General features: G+C 45.1%; 1 protein-coding gene across 2 annotated transcripts in view; it reads left to right on the top strand.

Moving 5' to 3' along the window:
• The first annotated feature begins 490 nt into the window (after positions 1–490).
• The window catches only part of sipa1l3 (signal-induced proliferation-associated 1 like 3), a 35,336-nt gene continuing 18,464 nt past the window's right edge, over positions 491–17,362 (top strand). For both annotated transcript variants that reach the window (XM_061280374.1, XM_061280373.1), the window contains exon 1: positions 491–644. The gene's annotated coding sequence lies outside the window, so the exon portion shown is untranslated. The remainder of the gene's footprint in view (positions 645–17,362) is intronic.

The following is a 17,362-nucleotide window of genomic DNA, read 5'->3' as shown; positions in this document are numbered from 1 at the left end:
GTATTTTTGCACAAGACTGACATCTGGTGTCTATAGAGTGTAATACAATCACACGCATGTCTATGACGCACTAATATTATGGGGAAAGTAAAACCGAAATGTGAAAAATTGAAGAAAAAGACTGCGTATGTATTTTTTAAATTTATTTAGTTGTTGACCAATATGGTGCTGATGTAAAAATGTTTTTCAAACGCTACGGTGTATCAATAGAATTGCTTGGCCGGGCGCTCTGCCTTGCAACCAGAAGGTGCCGCTGTTGACCCACGATAGGACATTAGAAATAAGCGATCAATTAGCGTGATTAATTCATCGAGCGTTTCCTTCATGTCAATCGTAAATATGAAATACTTTTACGCTGAAAATCACCCATGATGCCCAAAATGTAACATTTCCACTCGCTATTTTACAGACTGCTATTTACTGCCCACTTTGCGTCGCGAGCCCATGAGTGCTGCCCCCTGGCCGTGAGCTGAGTCTGCGCATGCGCGATGTCGTCGAGCACGGCTCGGCGCTCCGCCGTGGTTTCGGTTGAGCATTCTTGGCAACGTCTCGCTCAGGGAACAGCAACTGGAGGCTGCTTGCTTTTTTTCTCACCATGACTGGAGACTAATTTTAATGTGGGTCTTCGCCGCGATTTCATCAAGGTAGGACCTCTTTTTATTGCTCTTTCTAACACTTTCAAGTGGTCCGACTGTGTTGATTTTTAAGCGGCGAAAAAGAAGTGGCGAGTGAGCGAGCTCGGCAAACATTGAACTCGGGGAAAGCTGCCCGAAGCAGCCAACTTTCAGACAAATACTACTCGTTGCGCCTTTTCCACGTTTCGACTCCACGGGGGAAAAACGCTTCGCGAGCGCCCAATCACTCAACCCTTAACCCTTGACTTAAGATAAGAGCCTATGGTTTACGCCGGCTACTTTTATTAACTGACCTCAGAGAGCCACTCTGTTTCTCATTCTGCGCATGCTCAGTGCGCTATGCAGATTTCCTATTTGTAGTTCTCACCACCTGAGTTCATCACAGTCAGGTTTCAAGCGTGCACGGCAAAACTACAGACAATAAGAGCTTTGTTGTTGTGTTGGGGGGGGGGGGGGGGTCGGCGATCACCCCCCCACCCCAAACACGAACGAGCTCTGCATGTTGATTAGTAGGTTGTGCAGGAATCGGAAGTTGCCTGTGGCAGGCGGCGTGGGAAAGGTTGTGCATATTTCGTGCTCGCACTTGTGGTCGATTCAAAGCCGACCCGGTTTACCTGGATAGATTTCGTGCAACATGTTTAGAATTGAAGGATAGCTCATGCTGTGGCGTGTTTGGACCTGTGTGCTTATGTATACAGATGAGAACTTGGCAAGTTATTATATACTCTTGAGTATTATGGTGCTGGTTGTAAACAATCTAGTTTCTGAGGTGTGCATTTCCATTAAAAGAAAAAAAACAGGTATCATTCTGAGTAGGGTCATCAGCATTTGACAGTTTCGACTTTGCAGCTTTTGGATGTATCTCATTCCCATGCCTGTGGTTTGGAAAATGGGTTTTTCTGCACCTGACCGTTCTGCCTCACCTGTAACACGACCGGTCTTCAGTTGTGTTGATTCTTTTAAGTCACGTAAGACACGCGCAGTTACACGAGGGCAGCAACAACTTTGTGGTCGGAACATCAGACGAAGATGGGGCTAATGATACGCTAGCGCAGGAAGAATCTCGTAAAATGTGAAAATGGTGTTTTACTTCCTGCAATGGAAGGAAAATCTATAGATATAAAATGTTGTTTTGCAGGCAACGTTTGAAGTATCATTTGGCGTGTATCAACTGTCTTCCAAATAATTTTGCTCAAACTCTCAAATTTGCTCAATTTCAGAAGCTCCACGGTTGTTATTTAACTTAAAACTACAAGTGGCCTTGTTTTAGGTGGTGACCCAGTTCTCGCAGTGATCCCGCGGATGGTAACAGGACCCAAAGAGGCCAAATACGATTCATTTATAATTAATCCCTGAAATGTCAGTTACACCTGAGCTTTTCCTTGCTCAGACATGCCCAAATCTGGTTTCTTGAAAGCTGCTTTGAATGCAATCGAAGAGAGCAACCAAATATCAAAAAGGATATCAGCAACTTGCACTCGTCCACAAACAAAGCGCCTTGTCATCAGGGAAAATGGAATCCGGGCCGCCCACGTTGCACCTGTAAACGTGACGTGAATCACTCGACGTGTACGGTCGGCTGGAGGTGACTCATCCACTTTTGACTTTGTTCTGCTCTCCACACAAGCAGTTCTGTCATAACCATTCTGTGAGTGTGCAATCTCACCATAGGGATGCCTTGTGAGATTTCTCAAGACACGACTGACAGGATGTTGGCACGAGGGGGCCACGTTGAATGCACCGACTTTTTTTGGCAGACCTCCTGGTGTTGCTCCAAAACTGTTTTTGTCCTCGTCTTTGGGAATGGGTGACTTGGGTTATTACGGTGAAGTAGGCCACACACGTCAAACGCGCGCTAATTAGCAGCCATCGCAATTATTACTGAATTTTCCGCGCACACACTGAGGAAGACACCTTAGGCCTCCGATGCCATCTGGACCGTGTCATTGCAAACTGACAGCTGCATTGACGTGGGAGCGGTTTGGTGTGTGTGTGTGTGTCTGGGTGTGTGAGACCACTACTGTAGATATAATTAACTCAAAGACGTTTTTGGAACAGTAGATTTAGCAATTTATTAAATGCAGGCTACAGCTGACATCATCTTGTTCTTTTGGCACAAACGAGTTCAACCACTCTCATCAACGTAAATCAAAAAGATAATCAATTGTGCGCCTCGATGACCAATAGAATTGTACTCGGTACCGTAAAATTAAGAAACTTCTTTTTGGGGTCCAATAGTTTGAAAGGTTCAATTTGCTCTGGAATATGAATGCGGAATATGAATTAAGCAGTCGAATCGACCTGTTTTTATCCGTCCAATCAAGTGATGGGCGCAAGCTGATCTGTGATTGGTTGTTGGCTGAGCAGGCACTGTGATGTCATTTCCAGCCAGTGGCAAAATGGCTGCCACCTGAGATGGACGGAAACTGGTGCATTTTGCTGCAAATTCGTCGTCTACAAACGCAATACTAATAACGACATAGGACAGTTTTAACCATTTTTTGACGTTCCCTTTAAGTGCGCTAATTGATTACGTGCTACATTTACATTCATATCCTTTCTAGAGCTGTATTGATTGGATTGGCAACCAATCGGAGCCAATCGCCACGCTGTCGCGAGCCGTTCTTACACGCATAACGAGGCCCTACGTTGATTTAAAATGTAAGCTGTGAAATATGCTGCAGCGCCATCACTCTAATGTGAACAGGTTGTGCCATTAGACCCGAGCGCGCGTTGTACAGTCGACCGGTGAAATAGCTTTGGGCCATTATCTGTATTGCCGCAGCCTGTCATCACTCCCTCTGATGTATTGGTCCCGTCCATAAGTCAGCGTGTCAGCAGCCTCGTGATTCGCGCAAAGCAACGTCCGGCCGAAACTATAAAACGTCGGCCGGTTCGTCAATCCAGCTCTTTCAGATGGATTGAAAACGCCCTCAAGGTGTCATTTGCTAATCTGTGTGGAGGAGGACTGAGAATATCACGCAATGACCTCAACGGGCCCTTTTTCTACATTAGCCATAATGGAAAGACCGCTCGCTCGCTCAGCGCGGATGTGAAAGTGAAATGCCTCTACCAGACGTTGCGAAAACCCCAGACTGCATCCTCCTTTCCTTTTCGACTCCCCCGTGCCGGCCGGTCGTGTTCGACCGGCCGGGGTAAATATAGCCTGTTGCTTCTCGCCAGAGGATAAACACAGATGTCGAGGCGGCGTTTCTCGCCGCAGGTCGGCCGGCCCCCGCGTCCTCCCACTGGTCAGCTCCGGCCGCAGAAGCAGAGCCGTCCGTCCGTATGTCCGCAAAGACACAAAGCCGGGACCGGTGACTGAACTGTTGCGACGTTACGGCAAGATGGTGCCGAAGGAACATTTCCATTGGCGGCATCATTGTAACGCTTAACTATGGCTTTATACACACTTGCCTCTGTCATGTGGGCGATAGTGACGTCAAAGGCGCCAGAGATCTTAGACGATAAAAGCCACAATTGTTCATTCATTCGACAAGGATGGTGATGGCCTGTTCTGGAAGCTTCCAAAGCGTTAATATGAATTGTCACCATTTACCGGACGGAGAAAGGCGCGTGTCTCTTTGCCTCGTGTGATGCTTTTATATTTATTTGGGAGCTGACCCCAGGCTTGACCAAAATGGCCCATGGCTAACAGGTGGTTTATGCGAGAGAGTGCCTTGTCATGTTCCAGACTCGACGCCATGCCAAGATAGTCCTGGAAGGAGGAAATCCTGGATGGATGACATCTTGTTTGGCCTTCATCCGTTTTAATGGAGAGAACAGGAGTGAATTTGGCCAGACACGCCCGTACGTCATTTCATCCACGTTGCGTCTGAAGATCACTTGCCATGTATTTTAATTGCAGTGTAATAAACTAGCGGCAATATTAATATCATAACAGCTGGCTCAGAAAATGTCACGCCTTAGGTAATAACCAAAAACTGTTTGTTTTTGTGGTTGACTTGTTTGGACAAAACTAAGGCTGCGTTTGTTCTCCAAATTACTGAAGTAATTCGATTCCCCCTCAAACATTTGTGATAATATCCGCCTCGAAGCTTCTCAGGGTTAACCCCCCCCCCCCCCAATAATGCTCCAAAATATCTCAAATGTGTGATATCGTTTATTGATGCAAAATTCTTTTTTATTTGAATACTCAAATTATTCTTTATTTGAATACTCAATTAATGATCATGTCATAGGTCAGTTACTTCTAAAAAAAAAAACAAATACCGTTTTTTTATAATTTTTTATAATGCGCAAAATTTAACTAATTTATTGTCCTAAAATCTAAATCTAAAAAAAACCAAATACCATTTTTTTTTTATAATTTTTTATAATGCGCAAAATTTAACTAATTTATTGTCCTAAAATCTGGGGTGCGCATTATACATGGGTACAATTTTTTATTTATTTTTTAATCTGGATATCATACGGAGGCTGCCATTACAGATGCGCTTTCTTCTCTGCTGCGCGGTGATACTGACCGGCAGAATAACATCCGGTTGTTCCCAAAGATGATCTTTTTTCTGAAATAATTTTACGTTTATGGATTTAAGTAGGAGTCAAAATTTGGGTGCGTATTATACATGGGTACAGGCTTTTTTCCAGCATCGACATGCCATTTTTAGGGTGCGTATTATACATGGGGGCGCATTATACATGGAAAAAACGGTATATATATATATATATATATATATATATATATATATATATATATATATATATATATATATAGAGATAATTATGCTGGCCAGTTGCTAGTATAAATTCCCCCCCCCCCCATCTTGAGCACATTTTTGTTTCCCGCCGCGAAGCAATAATGACCCCTTACTTTATAGTCCCCTCGTGTGAAATAGCGCCAGCGTTGTATTTCTCTTCAAGCGGAGGTCAGGCTGCCGTTGGACAGGAAGTGTGCGTGCTTTGTGCGGGTGTGCGTGCGTGCGATGTGAATCACAGGCATCAAGGAGAGCAGAGCTGCATCCTTCAGATTGAGGAGATTACTCACGGCCAGGATGTGAGTAAAACACCAAACAATCTCTTTTGGTCTCTAGTGTGATGATGCTCTCAAATTCCTTCCCGAAATGTTGGCTGGGGCATCATTTTGCCAGTCAGTCCCATTTGTTTAGTTTTTTTTCTCAGCCTTGCTGCAAAGCATTTTATGATGCAACATGAAAAGTAGTTTTCCCTTTTATTAGCTCCGCCTCTTTTGCCACTCGGATCACGAGTCATGATTTCCGACCGTTGAGCCCCCTTTGTCTTGTCTCGCTAATTTAATGCAGCATGCGGTCATTCCGCAAATGCCTCGTGTTGAACTTTTTTTTTTTCTTTTTAAGTTACTGGATAAATTCCAAAAATTCCATTCCCAAAATCAGATTTGTCACTATCATGCAGCCGATCCACACAAGCACCATTGATGTGCTTAAAGGGTGAATTATGTTCATGTCCATGGATATCTTCATTTCAGATCCACAAAATTCCAAAAGCAAGACCACACGGCGATAACAGCAACGTATTCTGCTCGCGGAAACTCCAAACAATTTGACAACGATTGACCTTGACGTAATTACACGCTGCCGATTAGCCGTTCCGCCACTTTTTTTTCCGGCGCCGCCGACCGCACTCGAGCTGTCTTCGGATGTGAGCAAGATGACTTCATTCCCAGCAAAGGGGGAAGAAGAAGAAGAAGGAAGTGACACCATTTTGGGTGTATCTCCACGCAACATTAGGCCTCGCTATCATCGTGGGAGAAAAGCAGGCAACGATTTCAAGACAAGAAGGTGGACGCTGACTCCAAAGCGTAAATTCAAGCCAAGTCATGTGATACCTTCTCCCCCCCCCCCCACCCCCCTTTTGTGTGCGCTCGCCCGTGAACTCCGCAACCGAGTTGTGATTAGATAACCGTCTGTTTGTGTGCGTTTGGTAAAGCGAGAAACGGGCGAGAACGAGACGAAAGAAGCGGCCTACAAAAAGCAGATGAAGCGGCGCCATAGAAAAAGGCTCCGTTAATGCGATTCAATCCTCAGCTCGTGCGAGGCGAGATCCTCAGCGGGAGTATCGAGTGTGTGAGCAGTGTGTGTGAACCCGCAGGTTGGAATACACTCGCTATTGTGCGCTTGTGTCTCTGGAGATGTTTTTTGTATCGCCGAGTGGTTTTCCTTTTTTTTTTTTTTTTGCAACCATTCATGAAAAGGCAAAAGAGGGCAAAACTGTTTTGTTCGCGCATGCTAGCAGGTGACTAGCGTGTTTGCAGAAGGTCACCCGCTATTAGCTCAGCGCCACGACCTTGTCGCAAACTTTTCCCGTCTAATTCCCACAGCTGGAAACCAGCAGTCGGGTTTTTTTGTCTGGTTCTGCTTGGCTCATTCCGTCTTGTTTCCACGATTGGTACCCCCTTTTTTTTTTTTCTTTAAAGACTATCGCAGGTCATCAAACGTTTCCCCGTCTACGCCTGGAGAACAAGTAGGCCAGTGTCTGCCTTCCAGAGCGAGTGTGCGCGTACGTAGATGCACGGCTGCGGAACCACACCCTGGACACACTCTTAAGCAAACACCCAAAGAATGAGAACGGACCTCTGGCTTGTCGTGACAGCGCCGTGCGACCGGCCGGGCCTGCGAGAGAGAGTTGAGTGAACATGACGGCGCTCCAGCTGCTCAGAGTGGGGAGCCATTTTTTTTTTTATTACTCTGCTGTTATTACTGGCCAGGTTCTTCTTTGGAGATGCCTTTCCAAATGCCTGAGATAGTTTTAAAGGGCTGAGATCTTTCTCAGGGTGTACAACTCCCTCTCACCTCCTCTGTGATTGATTTGCCGACTTTGCAACCTACGAGCGGACATAAATTACATGAAGCTGCATTAGAACCATATGTTGGGCCAAAGTTGACCTCTACATTTTGATGCCTATATATACCGTAATTTTCGGACTATAAGTCGTGGTTTTTTTTCATATATTGGGTGGGGGGGGCGACTTATACTCAGGAGCGACTTGTATACATATATATGTTTTTTTTCCCTTTTTTGGGCATTTTATGGCTGGTGCGACTTATAGTCCGAAAATTACGGTATATATATATAAAAAAAGAAAACATTATCATCACCGGTGCTATTTGCTGTGGTGTATTTCACTTTCTCTCTCTCTCTCCTGCCTGCTTTGTTTCTCTTTTTCTCCCCGTGTCAGTTTGTACAGTGGCGTCTGCATCTCCGTTTCAGCTCCGTCTCAATGGACCCACTGTACCGTGTTTGCTTTTACTCGCTGGCAAACAGCTCCTCTTTTCTCAGGGGCCCCGGCCGGCACCGTTCTGGATCAGAGCCCTGAACGCAGGACTACTACACTTTCAGATGTGTGTGTCGACTGTGCCTCCGGAGGTCCGTGTTGACTCCACACACATGTAAAGCTCGCATGCCATTACAAATAGTGATCTCGCTATGCGCTTCTGTTGTTAGTAAGGTTCCCCCACAGGCTCTTTTAAGTCATCAATGTACTTCAGTTTTGATTTTTTTTTTTTAAACATACTGAAATGGGTTTATTTCACGTCAAACTACTAAACAGGCATACTGTACCTAAACATAAAGAACAGACTTTGTGTCACGCCACCTCCCGTTCCTTTTAATCCAGATCTGCTGAGTCATGACCTGAAAAATGAATGCCACGTTGTCTCGTCGGCATCGTTCTTACGCCGACACGTTGAAAATATATCCGCTTAAAGCCTCCGCTAGCTGGAATACATCCCACTGGGTTGATGCAGAGCTTTCTGCAGACTAGAGGGAAGATTTGTTTTGGAGGCGTTAGCAAAACGAGCTAGCTAACCTCACGAGGCAGTTGTGCCAGATAGCTGCTGATGCGAACGAATGCGCTGCGTTTCTTACAGCGGGGCACGAGGCGATTCACGCTGGGCTCCAAAGTGAATCACGTGGTGCCGTTTTAGCCACGCCCCTCAAAAACTGAGCGCCAAATTGTTCCGTCTTTAGCTTTAAACATATAGAAGTGGTTTAGAAAATAGGATAGACGGATCATTTTATGAGGGCTCATGAGAGGGAAAAACCTGAAAAGGTGTAAACAGCAGCAAGGATCCTTAGTCACATGTCAGAGGAGGTGTGCAAGAAAGGACAGCAGAGCCTTATAGAAAAGAAGAACAAAAAAAGACGCAACCCGAGGGCAAAGAACACTCGGCCAGTGATTCACCATACACTCCTTTTTTATTTAACATAATCCTCCGAGCTGTCCCAAGTTTTTCGCGGGACACGTAAATGCTCCTCTTGGCTGGTGTTGCCAGACCTAGGTAGGGCGCGAGGAAGGCGATTATTAGTCTTTGGGTGCGCTTTAACCCACTTAGCACACCATCTCGAGGACTCCTGCCAAAACGGTGAGATTAGTGCCTCTAATCCACCTCTCCGAGTGATCTGATAGGTCGCCTCTCGCAGCTGCTCCGCCCGTCTTAGCGTCGGGAAACGCTCAAGTGTCAAATAACTTCAGCGGGATGCTTTTTTTTTGATGCAAGTGATGCGCGTCAATTTCCTGCTCATCGATTCATCACAAAAGTCCCGCTGTTGTTTGAAGTGAGTGCCCCCCCCCCCCCCCTTTTAAAATTCTGCTCTGCTGGGCTTTTGACCCCAGGCTTCTAACTCAAAACTCAGGCGAGTTCATCCTCTGCCAGAGTCACACGCCTTTGTTCCCTAAATTATTCCGAGCCCCCCCCCCCCCCTCCCTTAATAAAACTGGCTCACGTTCTTTGCATTCTTGATGTGGTCCCCACACATGGACGGGATGGCTTGAAAAAAAAATGTCGACCGCGCCATCTTTCCGAGGGGCCTTCGAGTGGGAGTTGTTAAGGGTAATGCGGGTGTCAACTGCAATGCGCCCAGGCGGGATTTAGAGCCCAAACACATGGTGTGTGTGTGTGTGTGTGTGTGTTTTTTTAAAGAGGAAATCTGCAAGTAAAACAAGTGATTATCTGCCTAAATTAAAGGAGTCTACATTAAGCTTCGGTCTGCCTAAGAGATAGCAGCAGGCCGTATTAAGGCTTGAAAAACTAACCGTTTTTTTTTTCTAGTGTATGTTGTGATGAAAGTCAAGTTGGGGTCAATCAATCAACGGCGCCATGATTCATTTTGATGTCAGTTTGGCTGTGACAACCGTGTTTAGGAGATTGTAATTTGAAAGCATCTCTCAAAATTTCAAACAAACATTGCCTTAAATGGCTGTATTTAAAAACAAAACAAAAAACATTCAGTCCACCCAAAAGAATGTGTTTAAGTGAAGAAAATGATCCCTAATAAAAAAAAAAAAAATCCCTCTAGAACCTTCTAACGCCCATTTCAAACCGTCTAAACAAGTGCACCTGCTTCTTTTGTTGAAACAATCACAAATTGCACTTTGTTGATTCTGATAACAGAGTTGCGCCTAATTATTGCTCCAGGCTTACCGTCATCATTTTGAACCACACGCTAACAGTTAGCCTCTCAGATTGCTCACGGGGGTTAGCTCCATGTGGTTTGAAGCCACTTCCATTTCCTGCTAATCCGTTTCCTTCTCAAGAACATGTAAGCGAGAGGGCGTGATAAAGACCCCTGGCTTCACTTGTCTCTCAGCGGGTGCAACCTTCGGGATTTGCACCTATTGTGTGAAGCTTCCATTCACTTGTGTGTGTGTTGGGGCGGGGGTTGCTTGAGCAGCAGCCCTGTCATTGTAGGTTTATGTCTGGACTCCCCCCTCCTACCTCCCCCCCATGACAAAGCATAGTCATGGCAGAAATGGGGTCAGCCAGCCACTCTTGTCTCCATTGCTGTCTCGTCCTTCTCTCAGATTTGTCCATATCTCCCCACACATCAATTATTCACTTCAGTATTATCTCCAATATTTGGAATATACTAAACGTGTTGACTTTTTGCAACGATGGCATATAATAGTGTTTGTTTATACGCGCCACATGGCAGGTTTTCTTGTTTACACAAGGAAGGCCGTTGGAAAAGGGGGGGCTACCAAACCGTCCCATTCGAACTGTTGTCGGAAACGGGCCGGGCCGATCGTATGCCGTGTATTGCCAACAACAAAAAGAAACTCCACGAGCCCTGGAATTCATTTTTTGAATGATCTTCCTAGTCATGTTTCTTGTAGCAAGTTAATCCGTCTCTGAAAAGTATAAATGGGCCCTCCCAACTTGTGATTTATGTTCCTGCCTTCTTCTTGTCCTCGAGTAAAATCCCCTTTCTTATCTTTTGACTTTAATGAAGCCGCACCTGCTCCTTGTGTGAGCACCTGAACCTACACCCTCCCATTCAAAACATAACAAAAAGTAGCTCCAGCTCGTTTGAACTACCGTAATTTTCGGACTGTAAGTCGCACCGGAGTATAAATCGCACCAGCCATAAAATGCCCAAAAAAGTAAAAAAAAAAAAAAAACATATGTATATAAGTCGCTCCTGAGTATAAGTCGCCCCCCCACCCAAACTATGATAAAAACCGCGACTTATAGTCCAAAAATTACGGTATTTCAGCCATGTTAGCTGGAGAACAAACTCAAAATACCGTGCAGTTGATATAAACGTGTGTTTGTACACACCTCAACGTTGTCGTGACACACGCCCAGCAAACAGCTTGCACACACGGGGGAGATCTGGAATTCCCTGCGTGTGTTCATTTGGACTTCCTGTCCGTCTGTCTCGGAACCATGTCCCTCGGCACCCGTTGCGTGTGTTTATACGTTGACCAACATGCTCAGTCAACCCATCCGAAATCGGGTCTCGTCCTTTTGTGACGTCTGCAGTGACTCACAACAACAGCGGAACTAGCTCGCCTGGTTCGCTCGTCCGTCGCCCAAGCAGTATTTCCCGTTTTGCCAGGAGCCCGCTAACAGCACAATGGCTCGATACACTAAGGTCCAAACCGCTTGGTACCATTGGGTGCAAGGCCTTTTAGTCAGTCCACGGATTGTTGCACAAGTGACCCCACCAGGCGCTCAGTATTTCTAATTGTTGACGCATCAGTCCGAGTAGGTGGATAAAACGAGGACAACGGTGTCACTTGTCATTAATCAACCGAGTCAAACATAACTAATGGCGACTAGCGGTGGTGCCCACGGCACAACTCTGCTCTAGTCTCTTTTTTTTTTTACTCATGACGGCTTCATAATTATGTCTGTAAAAACCTCAGTTTGATTAGTCAGCTGCATTCATCGTTATTCCGCCAAATCAATGATCAAAATGATGATTTTTCTGCTTTTGTCAGGATTTAATCGAATGTTAGTTATTGTCTTGCGAAAAGAAATGTTTTCTAAATTTGACACAGCAAAAGAGAAGACTGAGGCTTGAAATTATGAATGAAAACAAAAATATATTTATACGTTTATTAAACTTTCCAGCGGCTGGACTATTTTATTTCCCACGGCAAGAATGAGGCGATCTCAAGTGGCATGTCGCAATTCCAAATAATTGCTGACGCGGACGATTTTTTTCTCGTATAGTTGGGAAGTGGGCGAAGCTTTAGCCATGCCCCGAAAATATCAAGAAAACGAAAACAAATGATGACATGAACAGTTATCAATTTCATGCTTGCTTGCTAGGCTTTGAAGAAAGAAAAAAAAAAAGACTGATTTGATAGTTTGGAGTGTCTTTCTTGGCTATTGCTCGAGCGGATTCTTAAATTCCCTTTTTTGACTCCTCTTGTTGCCTTGCGCTGATTAAATCATCTGATCCAGAATGAAGGATTGTGCTTTAGGAATTTTTGATTAAGACTTGACCCTAGCTCGACCTCCTCCTGATCCGGTCCCTCGAAGTACTGAGATGCTAGTCCAAAGCTCGGACACAAGTCTGAGAGCGGGAGAGGTGGGGGCTGCTCAAGTGAGAGCTTACATCTGCTAAATCCATTGAATTCTACTCTATATCCAATTTGTTTGGATTGCCCCGGATCAAAATAATACAGCGTGATTAATTTTCTTTATTGGTCATTTTTTTTGTCAAGGCTGTAATTTGTGGGCTGAAGCGTTTATTTATCACTTAGGGTCAACAAACAATTAGGAACATCTGTCACGGGAACCCCCGTAAAGCGCCACAAATTACAACCTCCAAGCGGACGGACCGTAAAAAGAAAGGATGGCCTCAGTCAAAATGATTTCATCTTTCTGCTTTATTATGTATTTCCAGTTCCTTGTTAACTTGGCAAGTCGCTATTCAAACATCACATGAGAATCACGACTTGACCTCAAGGTGCTTTGGAGCGCGCAGAAATAAAGAGCGGCTTTTAGTAGATTTGGTCGTTAGCATCTCCGGAGAGAACCACGTCTTCCTCAGCCTCCCTCCCCCCCCGTTTAACGTCTTCACTCCCCCCCCCCGTGGCCTCCGCTTCCTGGGGCCTCGTCATCGGTTAGCCTCATTAGTCTGTCACTGCTCTTACTCGGTTACAGGAAGAACCTTGAAGCAAGTCGCAGCACCTCACGCGGACATTTCCGCTGTAAAAATTAAGAAAAAAAATTGGGATCGCCTGAGGTCGAACGCAACTTGTTCTGAGATAACAATTTTTTTTTTTCTTTAAACGATGGAGGCGCTTTATCTCGGAACATCGCCGTTTGCCGTCAGGCGTTAATACTCTGATGGCTCTGGGAAAAAAACCAAACCAGTTTTTCCAACTTCTACCGATGATTCCATACTTGTTGATCCTCCAAACCTGACAGATTGAAAATGACAGATGCGTTTCAAGTCGCGGCAACGCTGTCACGAACTTGTCTGCGAATGCTCGTCATTTTGAACGGGGAGCAAATTTAACATCACGCCCAATTATGAATGCACAACTCAATGTCAAGGTAGCAGCTTTTTCTCAATGGCTCCAGTCCAATTCCCCGATAGCTAGCTAGCTTCCCCTGAGACGTCTGCATGAGAGTTACAACAGCTGTGATGGTGCACCCGCTAATACGTGGAAACATATCTAGTCCCACCGCACACCCACGGGGGTCACAAGCTGGGGGGGGGGGGGGGTCGCAACGCGGCTTCTTTATTGTCTGCCCTCCTGCATGAGTTTGCATTGTCAGCAGTCAGATGTTTATCTTTCTTCTTATGATTAGAGTCTTTTGTTTTGTTCACGCCATCTTAGCTAAGCCCTTGGCTAAGCTCCTTTCCTGGTGATGCGTTGGGCTTTGTCTTGCAGCATATCGATAAAACTTCCGAAAATAAGATCTTTAATTGGTGGGAGCAGGGAGAGCCTTGCTTCGTGGTTAAATCCATTTTATTAATGCTCTTGGGCAAGAAAGTTTGTGGAACAGGAAAAGGAAAATGGTGTTTTTCAATAAAAGCAACAATTGGACAGAAAGAGGAAGCGGATTGTTTGTCAGCGCTTAGGAATGCATCTGACATTTCTTTCAAGACAGGATGCGCTTCTGACTTCCAGAAACCCGGCGACAGGCACGCAGTAACTCCCTGACAAATTCGAGATGGTAATCACGCTGTGTTCCGTCAGACACCTGACGCCAAGAGACTCGCTTTGATGGCCCGGGAGAGACAGAGGGAGGCGTGTCTCTGTGATATTTAGAAAACAGCAGTGTTGGAAAATAGCTACCGTAATTTTCGGACTATAAGTCGCACCGGAGTATAAATTGCAGACACCTGACGCCAAGAGACTCGCTTTGATGGCCCGGGAGAGACCGAGGGAGGCGTGTCTCTGTGATATTTAGAAAACAGCAGTGTTGGAAAATAGCTACCGTAATTTTCGGACTATAAGTCGCACCGGAGTATAAATTGCAGACACCTGACGCCAAGAGACTCGCTTTGATGGCCCGAGAGAGACAGAGGGAGGCGTGTCTCTGTGATATTTAGAAAACAGCAGTGTTGGAAAACAACTACCGTAATTTTCGGACTATAAGTCGCACCGGAGTATAAATCGCACCAGCCATAAAATGCCCAAAAAAGTGAAAAAAAAAACATATATATATATAAGTCGCTCCTGAGTATAAGTCAACCCACCCCCCCCCCACCCAAACTATGGAAAAAAAAAAAAAACGCAACTTATAGTCCAAAAATTACGGTACATGTATGTACTAAAGCTCTAACGTCGCCATTTTTAGCTTCTTTGAAACAAATATAATGGACTTAAAAAAGATGAGCGATTAAATGACGACCCCAATCGTAGTCATTTTTTGCCCAAATAATGAATGCCTGCGAGTATTCTTAATTTGTCTGTCTACATGTCTTGCTGCACCATATTTGTTCAGATAGCCAATACATGAATAAAGTACTTACAAAGTCTGTAGAGCGACAGCCTGCTTCGACACTGATTGGATAATTATTAGGGAGGGAGCTCCAGACATAGCCAGGTCCCTCCATGCTAATCCCCCCTCCCCGTACTTACTCTGTCAACAGGTCCACGTTTTGCAGATGCCGTCTGCCGAGCGTGGCATATGGCCGCCTAATTCACTGTAACATGCGAAACAACCATCTCTAGAAATGCCAGCAATTTGCACAATTGGATTGTGTTAGAAGTAAGCAGATGCCGGCAGCTTCTTCCACTTCTTTTAGCTCATTTGGACACGCCTCGGCGGTTCGGCGGCACGTGGCCGCGAGGACCGAGCGGCGTGCTCACGACCCGAGTTCCAAAGTGGATTTTGCCGCAGTCTGCTGCATTGCGAGACGGCCACCTTAATGTGCATCACAGTAGTGCGTCTTATTATTTATCACGCTCAGGTTGCACGCCGCCCACACCGCACGGCCCCTCCGCACCTACCCGTTTCTATGGCGACCGCTAACGGCGTAATGATCCTCCAGCGACAAGCAGCCCTCTGAGTGGTTTTGGTGAAAGGAGCAGTGTGGATTGTGGCTGATTTCATCAATGCATTCTCCTCTCATCATTCCCCCCCACACACACACACACACACGACCACAGTAGCTTTTATTTCAGAAATTTGGAGTCGGTCCAAATTATTTTGTGACCTCCATTTAGTTTGGCAGACATGGATTCACCTTTTGGATGCTGTTTGGTGACCAGATGAACAACATTTTGAATACCGTATTTTCCGGACTATAAGGCGCACCTAAAAAGCTAGAATTTTCTCAAAAGCCGACAGTGCGCCTTATAGTCCGGTGCGCCTTATATATGGACCATATTCCTAAATTTAAACTGGCCCGAAGCATTGTGACATGAAATCAATCATAAGTGGCCCGCTGAAGACTATGAATCATGAATCAAAAAGACTATGGATCATTATTTTGTGGTTATAAAGTAATTTGTCTGAAGTTGGAATAAAAGAGATAAAATGGAGAATGATTTGATTTGGATTAAAAATCTGACCTGCATTAATGGTGCGCCTTATAGTCCGGTGCGCCTTATATAAGGACAAAGTTTTAAAATGGGCCATTCATTGAAGGTGCGCCTTATAGTCCGGTGCGCCTTATAGTCCGGAAAATACGGTAATTCACTTTAGATTTTAGGTAGGCCAGGGCTGCAACAACTATTGAATATTTTTCGAATCTGTCTGGTTTTTTATTTTCGCCAAGTCAATCTTATTTATAACGCGCCAAATCGCAAAGGTTTTCTCAAGGCAGGTTTTGTGGGAGAACAATGAGCACCATCACCAACAATGACACTTCCATGATGACAAACCACACCGTCATTATGACACATTCCGACCCCCCCGCATCGTTGAACTTGGAATGAGCCAGCCCGACCAATTCCATTTCTCCTGCGCAGTTATCCTTATTTCGACTGACGTTGAATGTTCTGCCGTAATAAAAAAAAAGCCGTGCAAGATTTTCTCCACTTCTCCCTTTTTTTAGAAACGTGACGTCTACTTTGCAAACTGGCTGTTCCCCTCAAATGACACTCGCCACCCTAATTTCATTTTAATGAAGCTCGTCTCCGCGGGGAGCCGAGGCACGTGCGAGCCTTCGTCATCAGCCTCGTTTTCCATTTAAAGAGCAGGCTTGCGATGACAATGGCGGAGAGCAGGAAAAGCCATCTTGAAAGTCTCGGGATTGTGAATGGCGCAGCCCCCTCCCCTTCTCCATTGGGGGTTCCCTCCCCCTTTACACGTGCTACTACATCATAACAAGCAAACGCCGTGGCTTTATTTTTTTTTCTTCCCAAGGCGTAAAATCAATATGCTTTTATCCTTCACACAAGGAACACACTCCTCTCCCTCGCTCTCTCTATCCAATTAATCCTCTGAAAGATGTATTCAGTAGAGATGACTTTGTTCTGACGGTTTATTTCAATCTTTTTATACACATTTTTTGGACATAGTGTATAATGTGCTGAAGGTTTTATTTCGAGACCACAGCAGTAGCAGCGTACCAAGAAACGCTTCCGCAACGCGATGATTCACCATTAGGTCATCCGTCGTTTCATTGGTATGCTGTGAGGCTTCACCAAGTGTGTCCTTGGTGAAGGGATTGCACGCACTTGGAATATAATTATGGGCCTCCATTTATTTATTTTTTTATATGCGAAAGCTGATTATAAACTGTTGTTTTTGCTCTTTACGTCGCACGCCTGGAATAATCCGAAACTTTAGAGCTACCGTAAATTCCGGACTATAAGCCGCGACTTTTTTCCAAAATTTTGAACCCTGCGGCTTATAGTCAGGTGCGGCTTGTATAAGGATTTTTTCCGTGATTTTTGTCATGACTTGATCACTTTTATACACTGCGGTATCTTGAAGAAAAAAAACAACAGCAAAAATACTATCTTGAAACACTACTATGGCTGCTGCTTATTCTGGCTGTGTTGCTTGTGACTATTATGAGCGTTA

The sequence above is a fragment of the Syngnathus typhle genome, linkage group LG6 (assembly GCF_033458585.1).
Source record: "Syngnathus typhle isolate RoL2023-S1 ecotype Sweden linkage group LG6, RoL_Styp_1.0, whole genome shotgun sequence".
Lineage (NCBI taxonomy): Eukaryota > Metazoa > Chordata > Actinopteri > Syngnathiformes > Syngnathidae > Syngnathus > Syngnathus typhle.
Note: the sequence above shows the minus strand (reverse complement) of the source record. Positions and strands in the feature narration are given on the sequence as shown.